The sequence below is a fragment of the Centropristis striata genome, chromosome 21 (genome assembly GCF_030273125.1).
Source record: "Centropristis striata isolate RG_2023a ecotype Rhode Island chromosome 21, C.striata_1.0, whole genome shotgun sequence".
Lineage (NCBI taxonomy): Eukaryota > Metazoa > Chordata > Actinopteri > Perciformes > Serranidae > Centropristis > Centropristis striata.
This window is the reverse complement of record NC_081537.1, coordinates 30,767,381-30,782,300: the sequence shown is the minus strand read 5'-3', so window position 1 is coordinate 30,782,300 and position 14,920 is coordinate 30,767,381. Positions and strand designations below refer to the sequence as shown.

Sequence of the window (14,920 nt, the reverse complement as noted above, 5' to 3'; positions counted from 1 at the left end):
AGTTAAACCCATATCGCTAAAATCTTGAGGTGCATTTTTTAGAGATGAACAAAAGGCATTGTGGGAAATGTACCAAGTCTTTAAGAAGTAAAAAGCAGAAATGGGTCCAACAAACATGTGACTAATAACATCTTTCTTTGAACTCACTGTTGAATTAGTTGAACTTCTGGAAAGCTAAAAAACTTCTGTCTCACTTGGCTCTTGTTTTTCATATTCCCTTTTAAGATGGAAACTAAGTGGTAGAATAAAAAACTTACATAACTGCCAACCAAAGAATTCTAATGAAAACACAGCTACGGTCAAAAACACTGAGCACCCACTGTAGCTGGTATTCATGTAGGCGTGTGTGTGGGTGTAGGGCTTTGTTACTGTGCTAGAAAATCTTTGCTACATTCAGAATTTAATGCTAGTTAGCAGAGATTTTTCACTGAGCCTTTGCTCTTGGCTTCAGCAGAAGGAAACGAGTGACTGTTTATCATATCCCCATCCAAGTATCAGTTGCAGTATTTACCAGCATAATTGCCGTGATGTTTTGTTGTCCATATCGTGCGGCCCTACTGTGTGCGCTAAAATCCAACTAACATCTGTTGCATACACACTCAACACACGCTAACAGGCACCAAGGTTGTTCGAAGAAAGTGAAGGTTCTTTCAGCATAATGTGTTGAAACCAATCCAAACTCTGATTCACTGACTGATAGATCAGTTTACTGGCAATAAAACTCTCCTGACACACTATACAGTATGTGTGTGAAATTCAGTGATTCACTCACCGCCACTCTGAAAGTGCCAATTATTGATGAATAACAGGAGTGACAATCAAAAAGAGATTGGGAGAGAGAGTGAGTGAGAGAGAGATGGTGGAATGGAGCAAGGCCGAGGCAAGGCTCAGACTGCAGTAAGGTGTGAGTAGACGACTCAGTATGAGGTCTGTTCTTAATGAGGAGCTTTGTTTAAGCTATTAAACTGCAAACAGACTGAGCACAAAGAAAACCCTTCTTTGTGCTCAGCCTGCTACTTATTCTTCTACATTCTATCGCTGATTGCTGCACTATCGTTTCAACCTATAGTCAGCTCATTAAAGCACTAACATTTTCTGCTCTACACACCTGGCATTTGGTAGTTTTTTTTCTGGGAAAATCCCTTCCTTTGCTACACGTAGAGTGATGCATTATTACATCTTACAAAAGCAACAGCAGGGTATCATTCAGACAAACCAAAACATCTATTTTGAACAGAAACACTGCTGCTTTTAGCATCTTGTTGCAAATTGCTGCTACTGTTGTTGTTGCTTCAAATGAATTGCTCATGGAAATCTCAGATACATGGAAATTATTCAAAGGTTTGAAGCAACATTACGCAGAATTGGTACACTGCAAAAAAAAGGGGTGTCTAAAAACAAGGTAAAAACACTAAATCTGAAGGAAATGATCTTGCTGCATGGACAGCTAATTGACACTCACTTGACAAGATTTCTTAAATTAAGAGTATTGAATAAGCAGGTTGAGCACTTAAAATAAGAAATTAACTCTCAAAACAAGATAAATTAAAGCTGTAAGCAGCGATGAACTGGCCCGGGCAGAGTACACTGCAAATTATTTGTTTCTTACCAAGATAAAAAAAACCCAAAACTTAAGAGTTAATTTCTTATTTTAAGCATTCAACATGCTTATTTGTAGATTGGTGCAGCAAGATCATTTCCCTCAGATTTAGTGTTTTTATCTTGTTTTTAGACACACCTTTTTTTGCAGTGTATTTTTTTTTGCAATTTAGCATCACAGTTATAGGACTTACAATCAAAAACTAGTCAATAGTTTTGTTAACGCGGCCTAACAGCAATTGCAGCAACCCAAAACAGACCAAGTCAGCTAATATTAATCACTTCAACAGCAAAAAGGCCAGCTCAGTGTTTCTCTGCAGCCTTTCATGAGGAAAAGTTTTTAAAAAAGCCATTCCAGTAATTACTCTTGTCTGGCAGCCTCTTGCTCAGTCACTCTCTTTTCTTATTTTCTTTTGTAACATCCCCGACCAGTGACAATTGTACCCATCAAGGTGATGAACCAATAGGATATTGCAGTCCCCATTTACATAGTGCAAGAACATATGTTCAGGTGCAGTGTGGGAATGGCCGCAGCACCATTCTCCCTATTACAAATCAGTGTAGCATCAAAGTGATTTTGAAGGTGCAATTTATAGGTTAAAAAAATGAACGTAATGTTGCTTTGAATGTAGGTTTGCTGGAGCAGTATGCTCCCTATGGTGTATTGATGACTGTTGGGAACACTGTAGTGTTTCTATAAGTCACAGCTCCATTCAGTTTTCACCATGGATTGATTTTCAGCCTCAACACTGAACACTAAAGAAAATAAGACAAGAAAATCTATTGTCCACAAGAGCGGGAATGGAAAAATATTATTTTGGCTCCATATATATGTTTTGCACAGCCAACTATGGCTCCCTCACTGCACCTGTAAACACTATTTCACAGATTTAAGTAATGACAGCTTCTCTACTTACTTTATACGTATGTATATATGGTAATTTGATGGTATTTTGAAGTTGTATTGTTCACAGTGGTTTCATACCGAACATAGATTGCTTTGTTTGAAACAAATACCTGAAAAATAACTATTGCTGGAGAACCAGGCCTTACATTAGAGTCATGCTCTTATTTATAATTTTTTTTCAAGCATGCACATCTGTTGCGTTGTGTATTACCTGCTGAGCGAATGAAACCGATTTTTCACATGAGCCTTCCCTTTTTTTGTTGTGTTTTATAATGGTGGAAGCAGTGGAAAAACTGTAATTAATTAGAGAATAAAACCAGTATTTGTGTTAAAAAGAGAAACTGGAAGCAACAGCGAGTATGACATGACTTTGCTGATGGAATTAGAATTGTGGGAATTACCATCTAGTGAGTCTACCATTTGATATATTGTAGAAGGCAACAGGTAATTCCAGCTGTTGCATATTTATTTTCGTTGGTGATTATTTGAGACCCGGCCATATTTTTGCTTCTGTATGAGTATTTAAAGTAGAAGGACATGGAAAGACGGACAAAAAAGTGAATACCATGGACAGAAAACCCAAGGAAATACTTCACGGTGCTCCAGACACTAATTTACAAGTGACTAAAAATAATATAATCAATTGTAAGTACTCAAGTATGTCTCTGAGGTGTCTGACTTTTACAGTGGAAAGCTGTAGCAGCTTAATCTAAACACAGAGAATAAATTGGTAAACGCAGCCTAACATCAAGCAATTGCAGCAACCCAAAACATAGCAAGTCAGCTAATATTAATCACTAGTTCAACAGCAAAAAGGCCAGCTCAGTGTTTCTCTGCAGCCTTTCATGTGGGAAAGCTCAAAAAAGCCATTCCAGTAATTACTCTTGCCTGGCAGCCTCTTGCTCAGTCACTCTCTCTTTTTTCTTTTCTTATTTTCTTTTCTAACATCCCCGACCAATGACGGATTAAAGCGTGAATACTATGGACAGAAAACCCAAGGAAAAACTTCATGGTGCTCCAGACACTAATTTACAAGTGACTAAAAATAATATAATCAATTGTAAGTACTCAAGTATGTCTCTGAGGTGTCTGACTTTTACAGTGGAAAGCCATAGCAGCTTAATGTAAACACAGAGAATAAATTAGATCTGAGTACTGCATGTTTTATTCACATTGGAGCACTGAAGCTGTGGTTTATGGCTGGTCTCTGGTAAAGCCATCACGCGTTCTCTGATTACCTGTGTAACCTGGTTTCTCGGAGTAACCCGGTTACTTAAGTGCACTGACTGGGTTTGCGGGCCGTGTCTGGCAGCTGTCCGTGTGTGTTGGCAGGGGAGGGTTGGCTAACCTGATACACACCCGGTGAGACTGCGACCACAGTGATTCAGGGGCAAACCACAAACTCAACTGTATTGCCAGACAGCAGCAGGAAGCATTCTCACTGTCTCTTTGTATGTGTGTGTGTGTGTGTTTGGCTGTGTCTATGTGTCAGCATATGTGTAATTAACATATGAAGAATGACAGGTTTTTGTGTGCCTCTTTCCATGGATATGTATGCGAGACATATCTGAGTAGAAATGGGTGGAAGAATTTTTTCCAAGGTCTCAAGTTATCCTTTTTTTTTCAACGTGTGACTGTCTGATTTGGGTTAAGGCAGCAGCAGCCAACTTTTACGCACTTGTATTTTGTGGCATTTCTTTTGTCAGACTGTGTTGTGCTCTTCCACCTCCGTGACTCTGGTGGCCTAGTTAACAAATTAATGTGAATCCTGTAAAAACCACAGGCTAGCTCCCCAGCGTAGGAAAAAGAAGGAAGACTGAGAGGAAAAGAGAAAGGAGCAGCGGAGGGATCTGACAACAGGAGGTGGTGAAATTGAGAGGGAGGGATGGAGGGTAGACTTTTGCAGATGTGCTGTCTTCAAGAAGTCATCTGCAGCCCTGTAAAAATCACCTCATAGTGTGTCTCACCAGCTCAGATTCCTTGGTTTCGCCTTCAGCTACACTATCTCCCCTCTCATATTATCTGGGGTTTGAGATACACAATCACATGTGTATCCCCAGACAAAAAATTTGTTACTAATTTTCAATCAATTATTTGTAAAAGGAGAACATTTAGTACACATAAAACCCAGCAGTAAATATCTAGTGCTTCAGATTATGTTGTCTGTAAAAACAAAGCAATTTTGCTGCTGTCATCTGCAGTAAATTATCCAGAACAGCAGCCTAGTTGGTTGACTGGTTGGGTGGTTGGATGCTTGGTTGACTATTGTTTGGTGGATTGACCAAATTGGCTGGGCAGATGATTGTGTGATTATTCCACTGGTTGGCAGGAGAGTTGACTGGTTTGTAGACTGGCTGGTTTATGGTTGACCGGTAGTTGACTGTGGACTAATTCAATGGTTGGGTGTTGGACTGGTTGGTAGATTCTAAGGTTGTCTTGTTGAGTATTTGATGTTCGTTGTTTGATATTAATTGGGTCTTAATCGGTTGGTGGTATGGTTGGCTTCTTGGATGGAAGATTGGTGTGTTGCCTGGTTGGGTTTTTGATTGGTTCATTATTTGACTGGTTAGTATTGTTGTTGGATGGTATATTTAGTTGTTGACATCTTACGTTGGATTGGATCATTTCTTGACTCAGTTGTAGATTTGTGGGTTGATAGGTGGGTATTTGATCAATTGGTTGGTGGTATGGTTGGTTGGTTGGTTGGTTGGTTGACTGATCAGTTTGGCTGGTTGGTAGGGTTGTTAGCCGTTTTTTTAGTTGTCTGATTGACCACCCGCCTTGCTTGGATGGTTTGGGTGTAAAACTGGTTTGGTGGTTAGTTCATGGTTGACACAGTACAACAGGGTCTCAACAGTGAAGTTGGTATGCTACAATTTACATCAGCCATTTAAAAGTAGTATTAATATATGAACTAAAAGATCAATCTTAGCTTTTGATAATGCTTGTTTGCCTGAAATACTAATATGTTATACATAAAATAGTACCCAGATCTCAAGTTTAGTCCTGGAAACAACGTGTTTCCATTTGATATGTGACCATAAAAATGGACGTATAGACATAACACAGTCTATAAATATATATATATATATATATTGTGTGCCGAAAGGAATGAGGAGATGACCTTTCTAAAATTTGTTGTACTTTCGCTCTCTTTCAATGTGTTTTTTCTTCTTTGTCAGCCCCCCCTCTCCTTGGGCTGTTCCGTGAGATGGCTGTAAGTTTATGTAGGACTCAGTCCAGGATTTTCCTACCAGCTTTTTCTCATTAGGGTATTGTAGAAGACTTGAGCTTGGCTGCATAGAGTGGCAACAGAAGAGGGTGGGGGTTTAAAGCAGGAGGATGGGGGGTGGACAAGCTATACACTTACTCTTACACAGCAAAATCTCATAGGGCACCTGAATCGAGTTATCTTTAACTGTCTCACCGTGGCTGCATCTGTCCCACGTCATAGCCAGTACCTCAGTCCCTCTCCTTACTCCTTCACTTCTCCTCCTCCACTCTCTCTACTTCTTTCTGTCCCACCACATACTTAAGTCTACCCAGACTTTCTTTATTTCCAGACATATTCACTCCCGAACACTAGCCTTCTTTTTCTTTTTCACAATTTTTTTTGCTTGAACAAGGGGAATCCATTTCTTATCTTGTCCCTCTTTTTCTTTGTTACACATTCCTGCTCCACCCTCTGATCACACTTCCTTTGATAACTATATCTCCTCCTTTCCAGCTGTCTTTTTTTCTTCAGACAAACTGATAAGTTGGTGGACAGCACATTAGGGGATGTCATGTCTGACAGAAGTACTCTTTTTAGACCCCTGTTACTAACTAGGGACTCAGGTGGCATTGACAAACACCAGATCTGACCGTTGGCCTTATCTCAGCACCAACACACACTCACACACACTCCTCAAGGGACAAACATTAAGAGCGTCCTTTCACTTGACTGTCAAATCAGCCCACTGTGAAATCGCCAGTGTTTCAATAATTCAAGCTCACACAGACGCATACAGGAATACATCTTCCTTGTCATTTTCACTTTTTTTGTCTCTCCTCCTCCCCTCTCTGTCTTGATCGCTCTCTGTCAAGTCATCAGGACAGTAATCAGGATTTTCCCGCAGCAGGACCGGGAGTCTGGTGAAGGAGCGAGAAAAAAAAAAGAGAGATGTCTTATTATAGATAACAAACGAGGGATATAAATACATCTGGGGGCGGGAAGCTTATATAAGAGTCATGATATGTCCGTTAGCCTCTCAGCCCGCCTGTGCACGAGATCCTGTGTGTGTGTGTGTGTGTCTAAATCTGTGTGCATGTGTGGCCTGTCCAAAGCCATATTCAGCTTTAGCTCTTATAGGTCCGTTGGTTGCCTCCCACCAGCCAGGGCTTTAATAAATCTCTCCTATTAATGTAAATGCAATACATTAGACGGCATAATCGTACAACAGTAGATTGCGTGATCATCATTCACTCAATTAACGCTCTGGTTCCACAGTGCGCCTAAAGCACCATAGTATGTGCAGAAGGCCTGCCTTGTTTCAGTTAATACAGATACAGTAGAGGCTGAGTGGAAGCTAATGAACTTTACCAGCCATGTGCATGCACAGTAGGCTGACCACCAGAGGGAACGTGTGTGTGTGTGTGTGTGTGTGTGTGTGCTTTTACTCATTATGGACGTCTGTTGTGTCTAATCCCCCTGTGTTGTGTGTAATTAAGAAAAGGCCTACAGAAGGAAGAAGGTTTTCAAAGCATGGCCTTGTATCGATGAGCACATGTGTTGTGTTTGCGCATCAGTGAGTGCTCGGTCATTGCAATTAACCGCTCGCTAAACCCCTCCTGAACAGCCATCGGCCAATCAAAGCTTAGTAGCAGCTCATAGTATGGTAATGTAGTAGTAGTAGTTGTATAGTAGTTGTATATACTATGAAGTATAAGAAATGTAACAGTGTGCTTATCTGTTCCAAGGTTATTATAGTTAACGAAAACTAACGATTTAACGAAAACTAGAATTGAAAACACATTTACATTAACTGAAATAAAAATAAAAATGAGATTTAAAAAAAAAAACGATAACTAACTGAAACTGTATTGTGTGGTTACAAAACTAACTAAAATTGCAGTGAAAATGTCCTTCGTTTTTGTCTTTGTCAACTTTTTTCATATGTAAACCTTTTTGGTTGATATGAAATCTATTTCATCTATCTGGTTTTATGACTTAATAAACTTATTGGAGCTGAGATGGATCAGACAAAACTCAACTCAACTCAACTCAACTTTATTTGTAAAGCACTTTAAAACAACAACAGCCGCAACAAAGTGCTGTACATAAACAAACAGAACAAGAGACAATAAAATAAATAAAACAGGAAATAAACACTAAAATAAATAGATTTATTGCTTTTTAAAAGACAATTTAAAAAACAATAAATAAAAGCAAACCATAAAACACTAAAAACAAGAGCAGAGTCTCATGCGTGGTTAAAAGCCAAGGAATAAAAATAGGTTTTAAGATGACTTTTAAAAATGGACAGTGAGGAGGCTTGTCTGATGTGCAAAGGCAGCTCATTCCATAGTTTGGGGGCTGCAACAGAAAAAGCTCTGTCCCCTCTGAGCTTCCGTTTTGACCTCGGTACCTCCAGGAGCAGCAGATCAGCTGACCTGAGGCACCGAGCAGGAGCGTAGGGGTGGAGGAGCTCAGAGAGGTACAGTGGGGCGAGACCATTTAAAGATTTAAAAACAAATAAAAGAATCTTAAAATGGACTCTAAAATGCACAGGCAGCCAGTGGAGGGAGGCCAGGATGGGAGTTATGTGCTCCCTCTTACGAACTCCAGTTAAGAGGCGAGCAGCCGCGTTTTACACTAACTGGAGCCGTGCGAGGGAGGACTGGCTGACTCCAAGGTAAAGTGAGTTACAGTAATCCAGCCGAGATGTAACGAAGGCGTGGATTACCGTTTCAAAGTGCTCGTGCTTAAGGAAAGGCTTCACCTTAGCCAGCTGCCTGATGTGGAAAAAGCTTGACCTCACAGCAGCGCTAATCTGACGATCTAATTTAAAATCACTGTCCATCTTAAAACCTAAATTTGACACAGTTGGTCTTATAAAATCTGCCAGAGGGCCCAAGTCAAAAGGAGGGGTCACACAAGAGCCACTAGGGCCAAACACTATCACTTCTGTTTTCTTCTCATTAAAATTTAAAAAGTTCAAGGCCATCCAGGCCTTGATGTCTTTGAGACATGACAGGAGCGGTGTGAGGGAGAAAGCATCTTTTTTCTTAAGTGGCACATATATCTGACTGTCGTCAGCGTAGCAATGGAAAGGGATGCCGTGCTTTCTCAAGATGGAGCCCAAAGGCAGTAAATACAAAGAAAAAAGCAGGGGCCCTAAAATCGACCCCTGTGGAACCCCATACAGCAGTGGAGCGGGGCTGGACTCCGAGGTACCAAGGTTTACAGTTAAACTTCTGTCGGTCAGATATGACTTGAACCACTCTAGCGCAGTACCACCGATGCCCACTAGGTGGCGTAACCGAGCCACTAGGATGCTATGGTCCACGGTGTCAAACGCTGCAGTCAGGTCCAACAGAACAAGAATTACATGGTCACCGGAGTCATTAGCCAGGAGGATGTCGTTAAAAACTCTGAGTAGAGCTGACTCTGTGCTATGCATAGTTTTAAAACCAGATTGGAACACCTCCAGGACACCATGTACATCGAGAAAAGACTGTAGCTGACCATATACGACCTTCTCCAAGACCTTAGAGATAAAGGGCAGCTTGGAGATAGGCCTAAAATTGGCCAGCACGCTGCGATCTAGGCCAGGCTTCTTAAGTAGGGGCTGCACCACTGCATGTTTAAAACCTTGAGGAACACGACCAGTAGACAGACTACTGTTAATTACATTTAATACAGACTGCCCTATACTGGGGAAAACCTCTTTGAAGAAACGAGGGGAGACAGCATCACAGGGAGAACCTGATGGCTTAATATGGCCAACCAGGTCCTCTAAAAAAGACAGAGACACTGGCTCAAAACCATCAAAAGCTGCAGAACAAGGAGCAGAGACTGAGGGGTCAGATGCAGGAGCAGAGATGAGGGCCCTAGCAGTAGCAACCTTGTCAATAAAAAAGTGCAGGAAGTTATTACACATTTCAGGAGATGTCTCCAAGCTGACAGGCTGTGGAGCATTAAGAACAGAGTCAATGGTTTTGAATAACACACGTGGGTTGTGGTGGTTGGTCTCAATGATGTTTGCCAGGTATTGTCTTTTAGTCTCTTTAACGGTGCTCTGGTAGCGGCGCCAACAGTCTTTAAGGATTTGGAAGGAAACCAGCAGCTTGTCCTTCTTCCACTTCCGTTCAGCTCTGCGGCACTCCCGCCTAGCTTCACGGGTTCTGCCGTTAAACCAGGGCTCAGGTTTAGCTTTAGGCTGCACAGTTTTTAATGGAGCCACAGAGTCCAGTATGGTCCTGCAGGAGGAGTGAAACCAGGAGCTGAGCTCCTCAGTGTCAGCAGAGACAGGAGGCACACAGAGCTGGTCAAAAGCCACAGAGAAATGACCGGCAGTGCAAGAGTTAAAAATCTGACGTTTCTGAACAAGAGCGCCGGATTTAAATTCAGCACAGGAAAAAGCGACTTCAAACAGTACAGGCAAATGGTCAGAAAAGAAATAAAGGAAACATTTATGTGACTTTTTTAATCTGGCACCCAACAAATACCCCATTACAAAAAAACTAAAACTAATAAAAACTAAGCTAACTGAATTTGAAAACAAAAAATCACAACAAAAGTAAAACTTAAACTAATGAAAAATCTAAAACTATTATAACCTTGATCTGTTCTAATGTCTGTTAGCATGTCCGGCTAACTAGCTTACTTCCTCCAGTAGCTATACTAACTAGCGCAACACTGCTTCATAGAAACAAAGCTGTTTCTTTTTTTCCCAATATCTTCTACAACTAACATGAGCCTAATTAGGGTTATTGAACAGCAACAATATTGTAGATATTTTAAGTAATTTGCCTTGACGTTGGTGGATACAGTACACATACAGGTTGTCCATAAAGTCTTTTCACAAGTAAAAAAAAAAATAAAACAAAGGCAATTGAAGAGATATCTTGATCAGAGTTGTTGTATGTATTCAGTGATTATCAAAGTTTTTAATCACATTGCATTTGTGTATTTCAGGAATAGATAGTCCCGTAGGAAAAATGAGTTGCTCATGTGTTTCTCAATCTCGTCTCTTGAGATCAGTTTTAGCTTCTCATATTCGTATCATTCTGTGATCATTTGTTTCTGAATTACTTCTCCGAAGGGACCTTTAGGAGCAAGAGATAAGCTAAAAAGAGACAAAGACAAGACTAAGACAAAGGAGGTTGAGTTGAGAAAGACGTCGGGTAAACTGAGGAGATCTCATAGTTGTATATGCCCCTGATCTCAATTATGTCTCTGTTATTTTGAAGGAGAATTGAATTGAGACAAGATTGAGATCAGGGGCATATACAACTATGAGATCTCTTCACACTGTAAAAAAAATCTGTTTAATTTACGGTAAAATTCTGGCAGCTGTGGTTGCTAGAACGTCACCGTAAAAATTACAGTGAGCGTATGTAAATGTATCAAAAAAGTATCTACATCTACATATACAGCAAAAGCTGTAATTTATACTGGATAATCCCATTACTTTTTGGATAATTGTTTCATCATGGTATTTCTCCATTAATTTGACATGAAAATGTTATATTTTTACAGCAAAACTGTGTGTTTTCTACAGTTTATGACAGTAGAATTTAAAGTTTTATGCTATTCTTTGATTTACAGCAATTAAAAGTATCTACTATGGTGATGTACAATGTTTAATTTTATGACCTGTTTCTAATGCAATTTGACAGTGTTTTACTGTAATTTCTACAAACATTTTTTACAGTGCAGTTTATCCACTTCTCAAGTATTGCTCAAATGGTTTTCTCAACTCAACCTCCTTTGTCTTAGTGATGTCTTTGTCTCCTGCTCATATGGGTCCTTTAGGAGAAGTAATTCAGAAACAAATCATGATGATGATGATGATGATGATAGGAATATGAGAAGCTAAAGCTGATCTCAACAGACCAGATTGAGCAACACACGAGCAACTAATTTTTCCTGCGGGGTGGTAAATGAACCCCTATAAAGATTACTACTCCTCAAGAGAAGGCAAAATGTGAATCATGGTTTATTGACATGAAAAATCTTTCTGTGGGGTTATGTTAAAGATATCGTGTATCGAACAAAGATACAAAGCAAAAGATCACTGATGACATTGCGACAATTGATGAGGCTCTGCTACAGCCAACATGGCAATAAAACGAGTGCAATGCAACAAATGGTGCCCCTGTAGAGGTGTATTAAATGACAAAAAAACCTTTTTCCACATATTTGTCTGTTCATTTGATTTTGTAATACATTTTTTAAGTCGTAAAAAGACTTCATGGACACACTGTATATTAGAGGAAATAAAAAAAAAACAAAGTACTGCAAGAACATATATAAAGAATAGGAAAATGACATTCAAAATATGCAAAATATATATTTAAAAAAACGTACAATAACAACTGTTTTGACAAAAGAAACAATTTAGTTTAATGAGCGGTCAGTAATCCTTGAACATATGACTACAAGGGTGACCCACAGGCCTTGCATGCGAAGCTTCCCTGTACATAGAAAAGTGGGTTAAGTGTGCGAATGTAATGTTTATTTGCCATATATGGGTGTGCTGTTGGCTTGTGTGCAGTTTATGTATGGGAACATGTGTGTGTGTGTGTGTGTGTGTTGTCTCTATGTATGATGTCTGTGTACTTACTTTTGTCATACTGTAATTACTCCGCTTCACTTCAGTGCCCTTTCACTGCGATCCGTTTTGCTCCGGCAGTGGCACTGACATGACAATAGACTCACACACACACACACACACACGTTAACGCAAACATGCACACACACACACACTGTTGGGCTCTCTCCCCTCGGCGCTTGGCCCAAATCACTGTGACATTTACAGTTTCGCAGCCATTAGAGCTTAATGTCCCAGGGGTGAATGTGTGATAGTGGCTGCTCCAGAATCAGATCACAGCATTTTGTGAAAGTGCCGAGCCTCAGCATCCTTGTAAGTGCTACACCTGCGCTGGGATCAGCTGAGGAGGGAACGGGATCAAGTCCCACGAGCCTGAGGCTTACCAGATATAAAGGTGGTGACAAGATGAGGTGAAACAGGTGTAATCTGTTACACTGACAAATAGGACAATGTCACAGTTCATTGCATTAGCACCTGATGATAGAGTTATCCTTGGGAAGGGGCCCAAAGCAGCTGTGTTTTATCCCATTATTAAATCAATTTTAGGTTTTTGTATTGCGTTTGTATGTGGCTGTTGTTGCTACACTCTCAGAAATATGGGTACAGTACGAGTCCTTTTTTGTCCCCCGAGGAACAATCTATACTAATGTACCCTCTCGGGCCAATTATTGGACCTTAAGGTACCCATACCTTAACAAATTTACATTTTTTATGTTGTTAAAATATGTTCTGATAAATTTTAAATTGATGTGTCTTTTGTATAATGTAGATACACACAAATATATAAAATAAATAATGGTACAATCCTTACCCTATAAAGGCCAATTTTGTATCCTTTTAAAGGTCCATTTTTGTACTTCAAAATAAGGGTACAAAATTGCCACCAGAGGTACAATATTGGTCTTTGTAAGGCACAAAAAAGTACCCAGTATCAAGGGTACAAAACTACCTCCTGAGGGTACTAATTCTGTACTTTATTTTCTGAGAGTGCATAAAACAAATTGAGGCTACGTTTACATGATGACGGTCTGAACAGAAGACACAAAAATGGCATCTCCTCTTCACTTTTTATTCTACGTTTAGACGAGCATTTTCAGGAGGAAATCTGCTGCATAAGGTGACACTAAAGTGTGTGAATTGGATTGTATGCAGCCAGGCAGCATCACTAAAAGCAATAAGAGCATCTTTGGGCATGTGGAAGTTTTCACGCCACGCATTTTCATCAGCTACTCCTTCCACAAAGTTCTCCACCATCACTAGATCTCCAAGGTCTCGTCCAAAGCAGTCTGGCTCGCCTCCGACCAATTGGTGCATCCTAAATTTGAAAGAGGTGATTACAGATCCTTCTCTGTTCACTAATACTGTCTGTACTACGGCGGAGTGTATTCAAGTTTTACACTCTGTCTAAATCAGGCGAAAATGTATCTTGTCAGACTGAAGCAGTACTCTCTGGGCCTGGAATGGAAACCAGTGCCTGAAAACCTGCATTCTTTCTAATACCAAACAGAAGGAAACTCCGCTAGCACCAAAAAATTTGATTGTATAGAAGCTTATGAGAAAATGACCCTACTTCTCACTTGATTTATTACCTCGGTAAACATTGTCCTATGGACTTTATGGTCTTAATCCCTAGTTTCAAACCCTCGTGATACAACATGATTTTTCCTTTTATAAATGATGGTCCCATTCAGATTAATAGCGAAGATAAAGCAGGTTATGCTTTAAGGCATGGGTAAATTGTTGCCACTGTATTCTCACCTTTGTCTGAGCATTGTCAAACTTCTAGTTTTAGATATTCATAACATCTGTTTCTTGCAAATTTTGAATGCTAAACCTAAAGTAACTATGCTCTATCTTGCAATGTTGATGAAAAGATCCTTCTCTGTTCAGTAATACTATCTGTACTACGGCGGAGTGTATTCAAGTTTTACACTCTGGATGGTGGTTTCAGATTTTTGCGTTTTGAAGCCCCAAAAACGGCATCACCTTCTAAAACGAAAGGCACTTCTGATAAAATATTTTGTGGTTTTGACCAGCAAGCGTCCTCGTGTAAACGGGGCCTGGGTCTGGGTTTTGATGACAAATCAGGAAAAGCACAGCTGTAATTAATGACACAAATAGTGGCTGCGCTCATTTATGTGTTCCAGTTGCAGGTAACTGGTATTAAGCATGGTGGGTCACTGGCACTGGGACTCTGAAATGGATCAGAGGCGTCGTTATGTAATTAGATACACCTGTGGTTTACCTGCCGGCTGCCTGTCTCATTTTCAGGGCATTCACACCAACACAGGTGTTTGTGGTTATTCAGTTAACCTGTTTTTAGATCGAGCCCTGATAGTTTTCTGAGGTCTGTGTGCTTTAAAGATTAATTTGATATTTGGGAAATATGCTTATTTTTCGGTATGGTAATTATGAAGCCGTCCCAAGTTGCTTTGAACCTCTGCAGAAGTGCCTTAAACCTCCATTCTTTCTAATGTCAGCAGATGTCGAGAAAAGACCTATTGTATAGATGTTAATGAGAAAATTACCCTTATTCTCATTTGATTCATCACCTCAGTAATCATTTTTCCTCATAAGTTTATGGTCTCTGTTGCTA

At 40.1% G+C, this 14,920-nt stretch overlaps 1 protein-coding gene across 4 annotated transcripts in view; it reads left to right on the top strand.

The window, feature by feature from the left end:
* Positions 1-14,920, top strand: part of cacna1g (calcium channel, voltage-dependent, T type, alpha 1G subunit) — a 405,931-nt gene that overhangs the window by 9,797 nt on the left and 381,214 nt on the right. The window lies entirely within an intron of this gene.